The sequence below is a fragment of the Felis catus genome, chromosome B4, assembly GCF_018350175.1.
Source record: "Felis catus isolate Fca126 chromosome B4, F.catus_Fca126_mat1.0, whole genome shotgun sequence".
In the NCBI taxonomy this organism is placed as follows: domain Eukaryota; kingdom Metazoa; phylum Chordata; class Mammalia; order Carnivora; family Felidae; genus Felis; species Felis catus.
The window spans coordinates 39,785,674-39,800,915 of record NC_058374.1 but is presented as its reverse complement, the minus strand read 5'-3'; positions in this window follow the sequence as shown (position 1 = coordinate 39,800,915).

Sequence of the window (15,242 nt, the reverse complement as noted above, 5' to 3'; positions counted from 1 at the left end):
CAAGGTTGCTTTGGCTATTTGGGGTCTTTAGTGGTTCCATACAAATTTTAGGATTGTTTGTTTTAGCTCTGTGAAAAATGCTTTTGGTATTTTGACAGAGGTTGCATTAAATGTGTAGATTGTTTTTGGATAGTATAGACATTTTAACACTGTTTGTTCCTCCAATCCATGAGCATGGAATGTCTTTCCATTTCTTCTTCAGTGTTTTATAGTTTTCAGAGTGCAGGATACCTAGGAATAAACCTAACCAAAGACAGCAGTGAGGGGATTTTAACAATATTAATTCTTCCAATCCATGAGCATGGGAATACCTTATCATTTATTTTTATCTTCTTCAATTTCTTTCATCATTGTCTTATAATTTTCAGTGTAGAGATCATTCACCTCTTTGGTTAGATTTATCCCTAGGTCTTTTATTCCTTTTTATGCGATTGTAAATGAGATTGTTTTCTTAATTTCTCTTTCTGATATTTCATGGTTAGTATATATAAATGCAACTGATTTTTGTATATTGATTTTGTATCTTGAAAATTTACTGAATTTATTAGTCCTAACAGGTGTGTGTGTGTGTGTGTGTGTGTGTGTGTGTGTGTGTTGAGTCTTTAGGGTTTTCTATATATAATACCATGTCATCTACAAACACAGTTTTATTTCTTCCTTTCTAATTTGGATTAAATTTATATCTTTGTCTTGCTTAATTGCTCTGGCTAGGACTTCCAGTACGATGTTGAATAGAAGTGGGAAGAATGGGCATCCTTGTTTTGCTCCTGATCTTAGAGAAAAAGCTTTCAGCTTTTCACCATTGAGTATGAAGTTATCTATGAGCTTGTAATGTATAGCCCTTATTATCTTGTGAGGCATTCTCTCTATACCCAGTTTGTTGTGGGTATCATGAATGGGTATTGAATTTTGTCAGACGCTTTTCTTTCTGCATTTACAGAGATAAGCATATAATTTTTATCCTTTATTTTGTTAATGTAGTGTGTAACATTGATTTTTGGATGTTAAGCCATCCTTTAATCCCTTCATCCCACTTTATCATAATGTATGATCTTTTTAGTATATTGTTGAATTTGGTTTGCTAATATCTTGTTAAATATTTTTGCACCTATGTTCATCAATAATGTCTTATCATTTTCTTTTCTTGTATTGTCCTTGTCTGGTTTGGTATCAGGGTCATGCTGGCCTTGTAAAATTAGTTTGAAAGTATTCCCTCCTCTTCTGTGTTTTGGAAGAATTTGAGAATTGGTATTAATTCTTCTTTAAATGTTTGGTGGAATTCAACAGTAAAGCCATCTGGTCCTGAACTTTTCTTTCTTGGGAGATTTTTTTTTTATTACTGATTCAATGTCCTTACATTGGTCCATTGAGGACCAATAATTGGTCCATTAGGGTTTTCTATTTCTTCATGATTCAGTCTTGGTACCCTGCATGTTTTTAGGAATTTATCCATTTATTATAGATTATCCAAATTTTTGGCATATTTTTGGTGGTATCAGTTGTAATGTCTCCTCTTTAATTTTTAATTTTATTTATTTGAGTCCTCTTTTTTTCTTGGTAGGTCTAGCTGGAGTTTTTTTTTTTATTTGTTTATATTTTTAAAAAGACTATCTCTTAGTTTTATTGGTGTTTTCTATTGTATTTTTAGTATCTGTTTTCTTTATTTCTCCTTTAATCTTTGTTAATGCCTTCCTTCTACTAACTTTGAGCTTGGATTGTTCCTTTTTTTTTTTTTTTTTTTTAGTTCTTTGAGGTGAAAGTTAAGTTGCTTATCTCTTTGACTTTCAGTTTACTTGTCTAGAAAGTACAACTAATACCTTTTTCCCTCTCAACTTCATAAAATCAGGCAAGAAAAAAATGAGATGAGAGAATGCTTTAAAAATTATAAAGTTTAAAAGAAAAAGGTAAGATTTAATTTGATTCTTAAAAACCAGGACCACATTTGAATATGAGAATCTTATTTCTTATGGGGGATTGCTGGACAGAAGGAAAACTAAAATTATCCATTAAATATTTATTGAGTATCTGTTACATGTCATACATTATTTTAAATGCTAGAAATATTACATAATGGTAAAAAAGATATCTATGATCCCATACCCTGCCTAGTATTTGAGATGTAATAAATCAAGAGGTAAACACATATGTAATTATAAATTATTAGGACTCCTATGAGAAAATTATAAGAAGAATATAGTTGATATGGAAATACAGGAAGGCTTTTAGGAAGAAATGACATTTAAGCTAAGACCTGTACAGTTAATAGTAATTATCCAGATGAAGAGTTGAGGAAGAGGCTTTCCTAGGCTGAGGAAATAAAACAAAGAACAAATAAAATTAAAAATAAAAATTCAGCAGCTTCAGGAAGTACACAACTGAGTGAAGAACTAAAGCCTCATATTTCTGACTAGAAGATTAAAAATAGGGAGACACAGGGAAATCATGGAATGTGAGAGATTTAATACCCCATAAAGTTGTTTATGAACTCCTGGGCTTACTCCAGGGATGTGTCGGCATGGATCCACCGTGGGATAAACCACTATGCAGATTCTAGACTGTCCACTGACCAGCATACATGTGAGAAAAATTTAAATAGCACTGAAAAGACTTTGAAGATGGACCTGACATTGAAACCATAACTAACAAAAGTTTGTTTTGAATGTATGGACTGAAAGAAATTCAGCTGACTGCCAGATTAGAGAAAATATCAACATTCTTCATAAGATTTAAACAAAATCCATGATTTTATAACATAATATTTTGAATGCCCTAGATGCAATCTAAAAATATCTGTCATACACAAAACAAGAAAAATCTCAACTCCCAAAAGATAATGAACAAATGCTAATTCTGAGATTACACAGATGTCAGGTTTATATAACAAAGACTTAAAAAACACCTATTATAAAAATGCTTCATGAACTAAGTACAAACTCTCTTGAAATGAATAAAAAGTAGAAATTCTTAGCAAAGGAATTGATATAAAGAAGAATCTCATGAAAATTTTAGAGCTAAAAAATTCCATCTCTAAAATTTAAAAAAAAATCACTAGGTAAGAATCAGAAACATCATAGAGGTGACAAAGAGTTGTTGAACTTGAAGATAGCTCAATGGACATTCTCCATGCTAAACAACAGAGAGAAAAAAAATGGAGGAAAAAAATTGGGCTGAGACTCAGGGACCTAGGGAATATTGACAAAATTCTGACATTCATGTCATTGGAGTCCCAAGAAGAGAAAGGATATGGTGCTGAAACAGTATTTGAAGAAATATTGTCTGAAAACTTCCCAAAGTTAGTGAGTAATATAAACTTATAAATCCAAGAAGTTCAGCAAATCCCAAACAGGATAAACTCAATGAAACTTACACTAAAACACATCCTAATCAAATTACTGAAAACTAAATACAAAGAAAAGAGTCTTGAAAGCACCAGAGGAAACCAATGCATTACTATAGAGAACACCAATTTGAATGGCAGCAGATTTCTCGTCAGAAATTGTAGATGCCAGAAGGAAGTAGAAAACACTTTTTAAGTGCTAAAAAGGACCATCAACCCAGAATCCTGCGAAAACAGATTCAAGAATGAAGATGAAATAAAGACATTTTCTGCTGAAGGAAAAGTAAGAGAATTTAAAGTGCTGCTAAAGGAAGTTCTTCAGACATAAGAAGATGACTTCCAGGAAGAAAACTGGAATGTCAACAATGAAGGAAGAGCAACAGAAATGGTAAATGTCTGAGTAAATATAATAGATTGTTCTTCTCTTGAGTTCTTTAAACTATACTGGACAGTTGGAAGCAAAAATTATAACATTGTCTAATGAGGATTTCAGTGCATGTAGACGGAACTACCTAGCAACTACAAAATAAAGAGAGGGAGTAAAGAGGCCTATATGTTGATCAGGTTTCTACATTCCACCAAAGTGGCAATATTAAGCCTTAAGTAGACCATGAAAATAATCAAGCAAATAAATAAATAAGTGAAAATTCTGAGACAAGAAATGTGTCTAATGCATTCAAATATATAAGAAGTCAAACAGTACCAAAGGGCCATTGGCTCTTGACTGCTTCTTCCTCATGTGAGAAAGATTCCAAATGGAAATTTTGCCTCATTCCTCAGTCCTTTCACATACCCCCATATGTAAACAATCACTGAAGCCTCCTTCCTTCTTTCAAATCTCAAATATTTCTCTCCATTCTGATGGGCCCTTCGTAGTCCAGGGCATCATTTCTGATCTGCATACCATTCCCCCAAATTGTCTCCCTAACTCCAGTTTTGCCTCCTACTTCTTTCTTCATCTCACTCCAGTTACCTAAAATTAAAATGTCATTATATATTTTGGCTTAAAACATAAATTCCTCCCTCAGTCCTTTTAAAATAGTGAATTCTTTAGCCTGGTTAAAAGGCTTTTCATAGCATGCCTCCTGATCATCTCTCTAGTCTCATTTCTTGCCACTCTCTAATCTCTCCCCCTAACTATATTCCCTAGACTAGCATAGTAAACATTTTAGGTTTTAAAGTCCTTATGTTCTGTGTTGCAATTACTTAACTCTGTAGTTGTAGTGGAAAAGCATCCATACACAATATGTAAATAAATGGGTAGAATTATTTGCAAATAAAACCTTAACTACAAAAACAAGTGTCTGCCTGGATTTGGCCCATGGGCCATTATGTGGTGACCCCTGCTTTAGACAATTAAACTACCTACAAATCTGTGGACATGGCATTTTTTTTTTAATCTCTTGAGTACTGCACAATATACTGTCTGTTTGGAACGTTTCTCTCCTTTGTCTGGCTACCTTCCATCACCAGGTATCAACCTGGATGCCACTTCATCAAATTCTTTCCTAGACTCCCTACTCCTCTACATTGCACATATCACATTAATATATTTACCTACTGATATATTTACCTGTTTCCTTGTCTGTCTTCTCCCACTTGTCTATAAGCTTCTGGAGGGCAGAAACTACGTCATGTCCACATTTTAATCCCTAGTACCTAGCAGAATACTTGGCACATACAAGCATTCAATAAAACTTTCAGTTATTCTATTCAGTGAAGGGAAGGCCAATAGCTCTCTGGCTGACCCAGCCCCTGTCTTAAAACTTCAGGGCAGGGAAAATACTGCCTAACTCGATGGTTGTATCTCCATAGAAGCTGTGATCTGTTTTGGGCAAGCCATCCCTTTCCTTTGGCCTGACTTCTCCCAGGGAAAAGAGGTCCAAAATTAAGGACCAGCCACTGTATCTCCTCTCAGACAGCACCCATCCCATCTACCAGGCAGCTCAGAGCCATCTGACCCCACTTTCGGCAAGCATTCTCAGCCACTGATTTTAAAAATAAGCCCCGAGGGGGTAAATTGCTACATCTCTTTCCAAAGCCTGTTGTAGATGCCAAAGGCGGTGGACAATGAACCATTTGTGGTTAAGGGTGGAGCAACCACCATTCAGCCAGGCATCCTGGGGACTCTCCCTGCCTGTTCAGTGTCTTCCCTTTTCAGCCCATTACCAATAAAGTGGGAAAAGGGCAACTTTCTCTGCCAAGCCATCAGGTAATTAAGTATCTGAGGAATCAACCATGTGTCCTACTCTCAACTATTGCTAAATCTCAGGCAAAGACATGGGCCCTTCCCACAGAACCTTATAATTTATTTGAAAAAAATAAGATAGGTATGTTTGAACCATTTAGAGATTAGTAAAATGCATGTATTTATTTACTTACTCACTTTTTAAAGTGCCTACTCAATGCCAGTCACTGTGTGGGATGCTAAGTCACAGAGACAAAAAGTTCATTCAAGGATACTCTCCATCTACTACAATTTCCAGTAGGAATATATAATATGAATGGGGTTTAGAGTTAAAGATGTCAGTAAAGGCTAAAGTTGTCAGAGAAAGTTCCATCAAGGAGGTGGAACTTGAACCGGTCTTGAGGAAAGTGTGGGGTACAGATTTATGAATGGAAAGAGAAAATTTCAGCTAGAGGAGATGACATGGCCAGAGGTGAGGAAGAGAACTGAGTGTCAAGAGTGGGGAGGAGAGGTGAGGAGTGGGAAATAAGGCTGGAGGAAAAATGAAGGGTTGTGGTGGAAAACCCTGAAGACTGGACATTTAACTTGAAGTGGGAAGATAACATCCTTCTTCTTTTCTTTGAGTTGTAATTCACATACCATAAAATTCAATGGTATTTTAGTATATTCACAAAATTATACAATGATCACCATTATCTAATTCCAGAACAGACAATATTCTTTTGAATATTTCTGAACAGAGAATTCATGGGATAAATTTGCATTTCAAGCAGATTAACCCAGCTACAGGAGCAGGAATGATTGTGTGGAAAGAAACTAGACACAAAGACAAGCTAAGAGGTTCAGAAGCTTGGAGATCTAGACCAGAATAGGTCATAGTGCCACAGCCTGTCTATGGGCTTCTCACTCCACCCAGGATGGTGAGGTTGACAGCAGGATAATTTATTGAGATAATAATCTATGTCTTTTTCTTCTTTTATTTTCCCTCCCTTGTTCCAAGAAGATAGCAGATATTTGTATTCCTTAGCTTAAGCAGTTTTGGGAGCTAAGCTAAAAGCAAATTGCCTGTGGACAGCCACCCTTCCTGACTTCTGTTTTAGAAGTTCTGAACTCAATATTGGGATTGTGTTGGGGGAGGAGAGATAAGAGACCCTTTGGGGGCAGTGGGAGCTGAAGCTGAGAAAGCAGAGAACAGAGCAGAGAGGGAAATCCCCCAAACTGGGAAGAACCAGTGATTTCTGGTTCTGAAAGGCATAGGGACCTCAGAGTGGGTGACAGAATGCTTGACCCCAGGTCTCAGAGCTCCAGGGGTACCAGCCTCATAAAGTACTCCTGCGCCCGTGTGTGGTACAGTGAGGATGTCAATTCTGACAAAGTGGACTAAAGACCAGAAGAGTTTTCTGCTAAGCATTCTATTCAGCAAAAAACTCCTGGGATTTTGCCCTATCCTGGGACATGAAGAGCCCCAACAATGATGGAAACTGCATTAAATGCCAGCTTGGCAGGTTCAGAGTCACAGGTAAAAAAGTTAAAGTACTGGGGACCTTCTTGAGGGGTAGTTGAACATACGGGTTATTCGAACAGATTCTAGAAACCAACTCTCTGGGATTAAGCCTCGCACTGTGATCTATTAGCTGTAGGATTTCTTCAGACTAATGATAATGACAATCAACTATCTCATAGTGTTGTTGTGAGGGTTACATGAATGGACAGGTTTAAAAACAGTTATAATACTGTCTGGTGCATAAAAAAGCTATGTAAATGTTTGCTTATTATTATTAATAAGAAGGAAACAAATAGTTGGGGGAAGGGAGGAGTGTTGCCCTATAAAAGAAAACTATTCAGTGGAAATAAGGGTGGGGGAAGAAGTAGAGGGAAAGAAGACTTTAAAAAGGCAGTACTAAGGATGAAAGACTTAAGGTAAGTAAATACCATTTAGACACAAAAGAAAAAGGAAAGTGAAATAAAAACAGATAGATGAAGATAAATAGGAATAAATAGGTGATTTGATAGACATTAGATAGATATGAGATAAAAAGAGATTAAGAAATACATACATCACATAATTAAAACATCACAGAAGTAGAAAAATGGTGGGAAAAAGTAACTGATAAGATGACATAACTGAGAAGGATCAACTAATATAGATAGATGATAAACTCAGAATGAAATGTAGAAAGTAGCATCAGATGCTACATGGAAAAAAGCGGGGTCAGAAAGGAAAGATGAAAGGGAGGGTGGGACTCAGTCACAATGGACTCAATGACCTCCAGTCTGTGAGATGGAGGAGACTGCTGTCCCCTTGCCTAGCCCTGCACCCCAACCCCCTCCCACACAGCTTAGCTTCATCTTCTCTGACTTCTAGACCATGTTCCTCTGGGAACGTCCTGTTCTCTGTTCTGTACACTTCAGAAATTGCCTTCTTCAGTCTGGTTTTCTAACTGTTTTGTGTATGCAATTCTTGTCTCCATTCCAAAAGACTGTGTGCCCAGGGGGAGTGGGTCTACCACTCTCTCCACTTTCCTGGTATGAGGAGGAGAGAAAATGTGTTGGAGGCCAGTCCTGGTATAGAAGTGGGAATAGGAGGGCCATGCCAATCTCCAACTACCAGTATCACCATCCTGTAGGACATCACCAATCACCCATGGAAAACAATCTAAAAACAACTTGGAGGGAACTAGCTTGCCCTAGCACAATAAAAATGTATGCAGTATCTGATGATCCCTTCCCTTACTGCTTCTCAAGAATCCAGACATCTGTAACTCAGCATTTTCCTATAAATAATTGGTCTCCCCTACAAAACTGTGAGCTGCCAGAGAGCAGAGACTATATGGGAAAAGTTTCAGAAATGTTACAGAATAAGCAAGAGCTTTATATTCTGTATCTACCACTTCCAAGCATCTGAAAATTTCTACCACCTCGTAGTTGATGTGCTTGGTCCTAAGGGCAGAAATCTTGTCATCAGGAGAAGAGAAATTCTGATGTAAGAAAAGAGACCTAAGAAGCTCTGTTTACACAGGTCCTGAATATAGGCCCAGGGCCTGTTAGAATCCAGAGAGAGTTCTGGTCATCTCAGCCAAATGAAACTCCCCCATACTGATCTAAACCCGTTCCTTTCCTCCTAGACAAGAGGAAGGAAAAGTCCCATTCGTAACCACGGAGAAATAAAAGTCTTCCTCGGTGATTATATACAATTTACAGCAGAGTGTTTCATTTGGTGCCCAGGAGCCTGTAATAGCTGGAATTACCCTTGTTCCTCTTCCTCTTTGAAGGGCCAGAGCTGAGAAGTGCTCTGTGATTATGTGTTAGGGTACGGCATCTCCATGCCAAACTTGCTCAGCCCGATTTGGTGTGTGTGCGTGCGCGTGTGTGTGCATGCATGAGCGTGTGTGTGTGTGTGTGTGTGTGTGGGTGTGCATGCTTCCAGAACATAATTTCCCCACATCCCTGCATGGTTTTTCAATTCATAAATAATGAATTAAAATGCTTTTGGAGTGCCTGGGTGGCTCAGTCTGTTAAGCATCCAACTTCGGCTCAGGTCATGATCTCACGGTTCATGGGCTCGAGCCCACATCTGTCTGCTCAGAGCCTGCTTTGGATTCTCTGTCCCCTTTCTCTCTGCCCCTCCCACCCCCTCAAAAATAAACATTAAAAAATTATTTTAATTTAAAAAATGCTTTTGCCATTTCCACCCATCCTTACTGGAAAGGGAGGCAGAGAAGTAAGAAGGGAAGGAAATTAGAATCATCTTTTCACCCCACAACTTTACGTGTGAATTGAGAACTCCAGTATCAACAAAGCAGAAAAACTGAAGTGAATTGGGCTGAGATGTACTGATTGCTTACCGTCCAGGTGATGAAAACCTGAGAGTAACAACAGATTCCCTAGGTTGTGAAGGTGAATGCTTCTGCATGGATACAAGTTGTGACTGGTACTCTCCCCAAGTTAGAAGCCCTGAGGAAAGTGGTACACAATAAAATATTAGAAACCCGAAGTCTGGGTTGCAAACATTTTCTGTGAAGGGCCAAATAGTAAATATTTTAGGCTTCATGAGCCATATGATTTCTGTTACAACTTCTCAGCTCTATAGTGAAAAAGCAGACTTAGACAATATGTAAACAATTTGGCATGGGTATGTTCCAATAACATACAATAACATTTATTTACAAAAATAGCAGACGGCTAGATTTGGCCAGTGGGAGGTAGTTTGCTGACTCCCGCACTGAGTGATTTAGTACTATGAGGACTTTGTTTTGAAAAATCTTACCACTTGCAACAACGTGGATAGAACTGGAGGCCTTTATGCTAAGTGAAATAAGTCAGTAAGAGAAAGACAGATATCATATGCTTTCACTCATATGTGAAAATTGAGAAACTTAACAGAAGACCATGGGTGAAGGGAAGAGGGGGAAAAGCTTCAAATAGAGAAGGAGGCAAACCATAAAAGACTCTTAAATACAGAGAACGAACAGGGTTGATGGTGGGGGAGGGGATAATGGGTGATGGGCATTGAGGAGGGCACTTGTTAGGACGAGCACTGGCTGTTGTATGTAAGTGATGAATCATGGGAATCTACTCCTGAAGCCAACAGCACACTGTATACACTGTATTGTAGCTAACTTAATAAATTATATTTAAAAAAGAAAAAAAAGAAAAATCTTGATACTTTGAGGGTAAAGACTAAAAGACAGAAATGATGGAGAAGGAAAGGAAGAAAAGGAAGAGGTGAAGAATAGGTAATGATTGTTTTTAGAATAAAGATAACTTGGAGCATCTGAACTTATGGGCTGTGTGCAAAGGAAAGAACAAACTCTTTAAGCCATTTGTTTTGGAAATCTTCAAGTGGGCTGTAAGTACTGGCAAGGAAAGCAGTTGTGACCAAGTACTCAAGAGTAGAATTTTGGTTCTAATATAAAAGGACTATCACCCTGTATTACTTACCCATTTCTGTGTAACAAATTAACCCCAAACCTAGTGACTTAAGACAAAAATAAATATTTATCAACTCTCATTGTTTCTGTGGATCAGGAAGTCAAGAATAGTCTGGCCAGCTGTTTTGGCTCATGATTTTTCATAAAATAAAGACAGGTCAGCCAGAATAGCTATTATCTGAAGGCTTGACTATAACCGAAGGACATGATTTACTCATATAAGATGGCATTGGCTGTTCGGTGAGGGTCCTCAGTTCTTCTCCATATGGGCCTCTCCACAGAGATGTTTGAGTGTTCTCACAACATGGAAGCTGGCTTCCTCCAGAGTAAGTAAACCAAGAGGCCAAGACAGAAGGTGCAATATTTTCATGACCCAGTATCAGAAGTCATACACCATGATGTCTACCATACTTCACTGGTCACAGTGACCAGCCCTGATTAAATGTCAGGGAAGGCTAGTCCAGGGTGCAAATACCAGGAAGCAGGGATCAATGAGGTCCATCTTAGAGACTGACCAGCTGCCGCCTAATAACAGAGAACTAAAAGATGCATCTGTGGTCCCAGTCTAGGATCTGCATATTAAGATGGCCTAGGAATTTGTATTAGTTAGAATGCATCTGGCTAGAGAAAGAAAACAGAGCAAAACACTCAACTTCAAGTTGTTTAAACCACAGGATTGATTTCACTTATGAAAGGGTCCACAGTTGGGAATTTTCAGGGTTAGTTAATTCCGTAGCTCAACAATATCAGGTTCTTGTTCAACCTTTCTGTGGTTTTCTTGGCTTTTCCTTCATGGTCACAAAATGGTTGCTACAGCCCACATTACATGTTTACACAGTTGCATGTGGAAGCAGAAAGAAAGGAATATCTATTGGGTAGCCAGCAAACAGCGCTTGCCACAAAAACTGGTGTGACCCTCTGAACTGAGTAATATGAACAGTGTACTTGTAACTTTCTTAGAACCACAGGATCTTAGCGATGACTAAGTCTAGTTCCCATGTAATGCTCGCATCCCTTCTATCAGATCCAGGGAACATTGCCATATACCAAGATTTCCTTTCACTGTAGTAAAATAGCTTGGGCTTCATGAATATATGACAGAGGCTTCTGGTCAAAGTGCAGAATTGTAATAAATGTAAAAAGTTGAGGCCAACCTATTTAGGAGACAGTCCCTGAGCCCCTCACTGGTAGCAGGAACTTTGGAAGCACTAGTGGAGTCTTTTATCAAGGCCTGCCTTAGCATGCTTTGACCATCAATGTAGATGGGTATTTCTCTTGCCCTTAAAATGACTTTCAGAAGAGGCACATTCCCCTAAATGACATTTGCTCATAACAGTAAAACCCCAAATTGAATAACTAAGACCCAGGAGAGAGACTTCCAATTCAATACAAGCAAAACACATTTTCAACAAATACAATACACGATTTGCTAATGGGGATTCCTCTACAGGAGGAAAATTTGCATAACACAACCCCCAATTTCCCTTCTAACTCCAAAATCAATGATTCTTTTTTTTTTCAAAATCAATGATTCTGTATTTACTGTGAATTTCTTCATGATGTTAAGATTAAGCTTCTTTTGTTGAGCTTTCAGTGTATTTCATGAAGTCATAGAATATCAGAATTGATACGATGTAAGAGATTGTATATCACTTTATTTCTTATGTCTTGAGTCAGAGCTCCTATTAATTTAGAATAAATATTTTATGACCTTCCTTTTATATGATTAGAAATTTTTGAGTTATATTTGAATAAACTTTCTTAAAATAGAATTTGCATAGAATAAAATATCATCATCTTAAGTATACCATCTAATAAGTTCTGAAAATGTGCAACCTCTACCATCACAATCAAGATATCCATTTCCCAAAAAGCTCCTGAATGCCCCTTTGCAGCCAATTCCCATCACTCCTGGTTCAGGGCACCACTAATCTGCTTTCTGTCATTTTAGATTATTTTTTTGTCTATGAAAGCATTCATTTCAAATATAAAATCATAAAGTATAAACTCTGCTGTGTAAATTAGCTTGGGCTCCACAGATTGTTTCTGACATTCACCCAGGTTGTAACAGTTCTTATTGTTCAGTGTTTTTCCATTGTACGGATATGCCAGTTTGTGAATCATTCTTGGGTTGATATACATTTGAGTTGTTTCCAGTTGAGGCACTTATGTATAAATCTGCTATGAATTTCCATATGTAAGTTTACAGTTTTCACATACAAGTTGATAGATTTTTTTTACAGAATATGGTTTCATTTCTCATGGGTAAAGATGTTTGAGTGACATTGCTGAGTTGAACAGTAAATGTATGTTGAACTTTGTAAGAACTACCAAGTGGTGGTATCATTTTACATTTCTACCAGCAAGGTTTGAGAGTCTTAAGTTACTCACCTAATTCTCACCACCACTTGGCATTATGATACTTTTTATTTTACCATTCTACTGGGTGTGAAGTGGTATCTCACTCTGGTTCTATTTACCCTTCCCTGACATATAATGATGTAAAGCACCTTTTCATGTGCATATTGACCCCTTTCATACTTTTTTTTTTTACATAGAGTCTGTTCAAATCTTTTGCTTACTCACAATGTTTATCTTATTATTGATGAGTGAGAATGCTTTATACATTCTTATTATTAGTCCTTTCTCAGATATGTGTATTGAAAATATTTCCTCCCGTGTGGTGGCTTAGCTTTTCATTTTCTTACCATTCTTTTTGAAGAGTAGAAGTTTTTAATTAGATGAGATACAGTTTAAAATTTTCTTTTATTGATACCACTTTTGGTGTTATGCTTAAGAAATCATTTCCTAACCAAAGTCACAAGTGTTTTTTTATATGTTTTCTTCTAGAAGATTTACAGTGTTAGATTTTACATTCAGGTCTATTTTGAGGTAGTTTTTATATATGGTATGAGGTGTGGATCAAAGTAGCTGCAATAAGAAATTACTGTGTATTTAATAGCTTAAAACAACACAAACATGGGCACCTGAGTGGCTCAGTCGGCTAAGCATCTCACTCTTGATATCAGCTCAGGTCATGATATCACAATTTGTGAGATGGATCCCCAAATGGGACTCTGCATTGTCAGCACAGAGCCTCCTTGGGATTCTTTCTCTGCCCCTCTCCTGCTCATGCTCTCTCTCTCTCTCAAAATAAATAAATAAACATTTAAATCAACAACAACACAAGCTTACTATCTTACAGTTCTGTAGATTCAAAGTCCAACACGGGTCTCACTGGGTAAAATCAAGATGTCGGCAGAGCTGCATTCAAGGAAAGTCTGGGGGGATCTAAGGAGAATCTCTTTCCTTGTCTTTCTAGCTTACAAAGGCCACCCACATTCCTTGACTTAGGATCTACTCTCTCCGTCTTCAAAGCCAGCAACATTGCATTGCACTGTATCTTCCTTTCATCGTCACATCACTCTCTGACTCTATTCTGCCTCTCTTCCATGTTTAAGGACACTTATCATTACAGTGGGTCTACCTAGGGTAAACGCCCCAATTCCTCAAATCTTTCACTCAGTCCCTTTTGCCATGGAAGATGGAAGATAACATATTCCCAGGTTCTAGAGATTAGAGCATGGACATCTTTGGGGGTGAGGGTTACTATTCTTCCTACCACATTCATGGACTGTTCCAGCACCATTTGTCGAATTACCTTGGCATCTTTGCTGAAGTCAGGTTTTTGTTGTTGTTGTTGTTGTTGTTTTTGTTTTGTTTTGTTTTGTTTGTTTTTTACATATGTGTGAATCTATTTCTGGACTCTAGTCAGCTCCATTGACTGTCTTAAGCCATACCATAACCTCTTCTTGATTTCTGTAGCTTTATAGAAATCTTGAAATCAGATAGTGTAAGTTTCTAACTTTGTTCTTTTTCAAAAATTTTTCTGACTGTTCTATGGCTTTTATATTTCCTATAAATTTTAGAGACAAATCATCAATTTCTATAAAATGCCATCCTGGTTTGGTTTATTTATTTTTTTTGAACAGCTTTATTGAGGTGAAATTTGCATACCATAAAATTTATTCATTGTAAGCATAAAATTCAAAGAATTTCAGTAATTTACAGACTTGTACAACCATTACCATAATTCAATTTTAGAACATTTCAATTATCCTAAAAAGGTCTTGCATCCATTTTCAGTAACTCTCTTTTTCCACTCCTAGCCTTAGGAAATGATTAATCTACTTCTGTCTCTGTGGATTTGCCTTTTAGGGACATTTCAGGTAAATAGAATCATAATATGCAATCTTTTTTGTCTGGGTTCTTTCATGTAGCATAATGCTTTTGAGGTTCTATCTTATACCATGTATCAGTACTCTGTAACAGCTCGTTGCCAGAAAGTATTCTATCTTAAGAATATACCACATTTTGTTTATGCAAAATGTCCGGTTTGATGGACATTTGTTTGTTTCCATTTTGGGGTAACTATGAATGATACTTCCATGCACATTCATATATAAATCTTTGTGTAGACCTGCATTTTCATTTTTCTTTAACTTGTTGAGCACATGCCAAACTATTTTTGGAGGCTGCATCATTCTACATTTCCTACCAGCAGTGTATGAGGGTTCCAGTTTTTCCATAATTTCACACCCCCTTGTTTTTGTCTGTATTTTTGATTATAGAGTCATCCTAGTGGGTGGGAAAGCATATTTCTTTTTAGATTTAATTTGCATCTCCCTAAGATTAATGATTTTGAGCACTTTTTCATTTGTTTATTGGCTATTCATGTATCTTCTTTTTTAATTTTTTTAATGTTTATTCATTTTTGAGAGAGAGA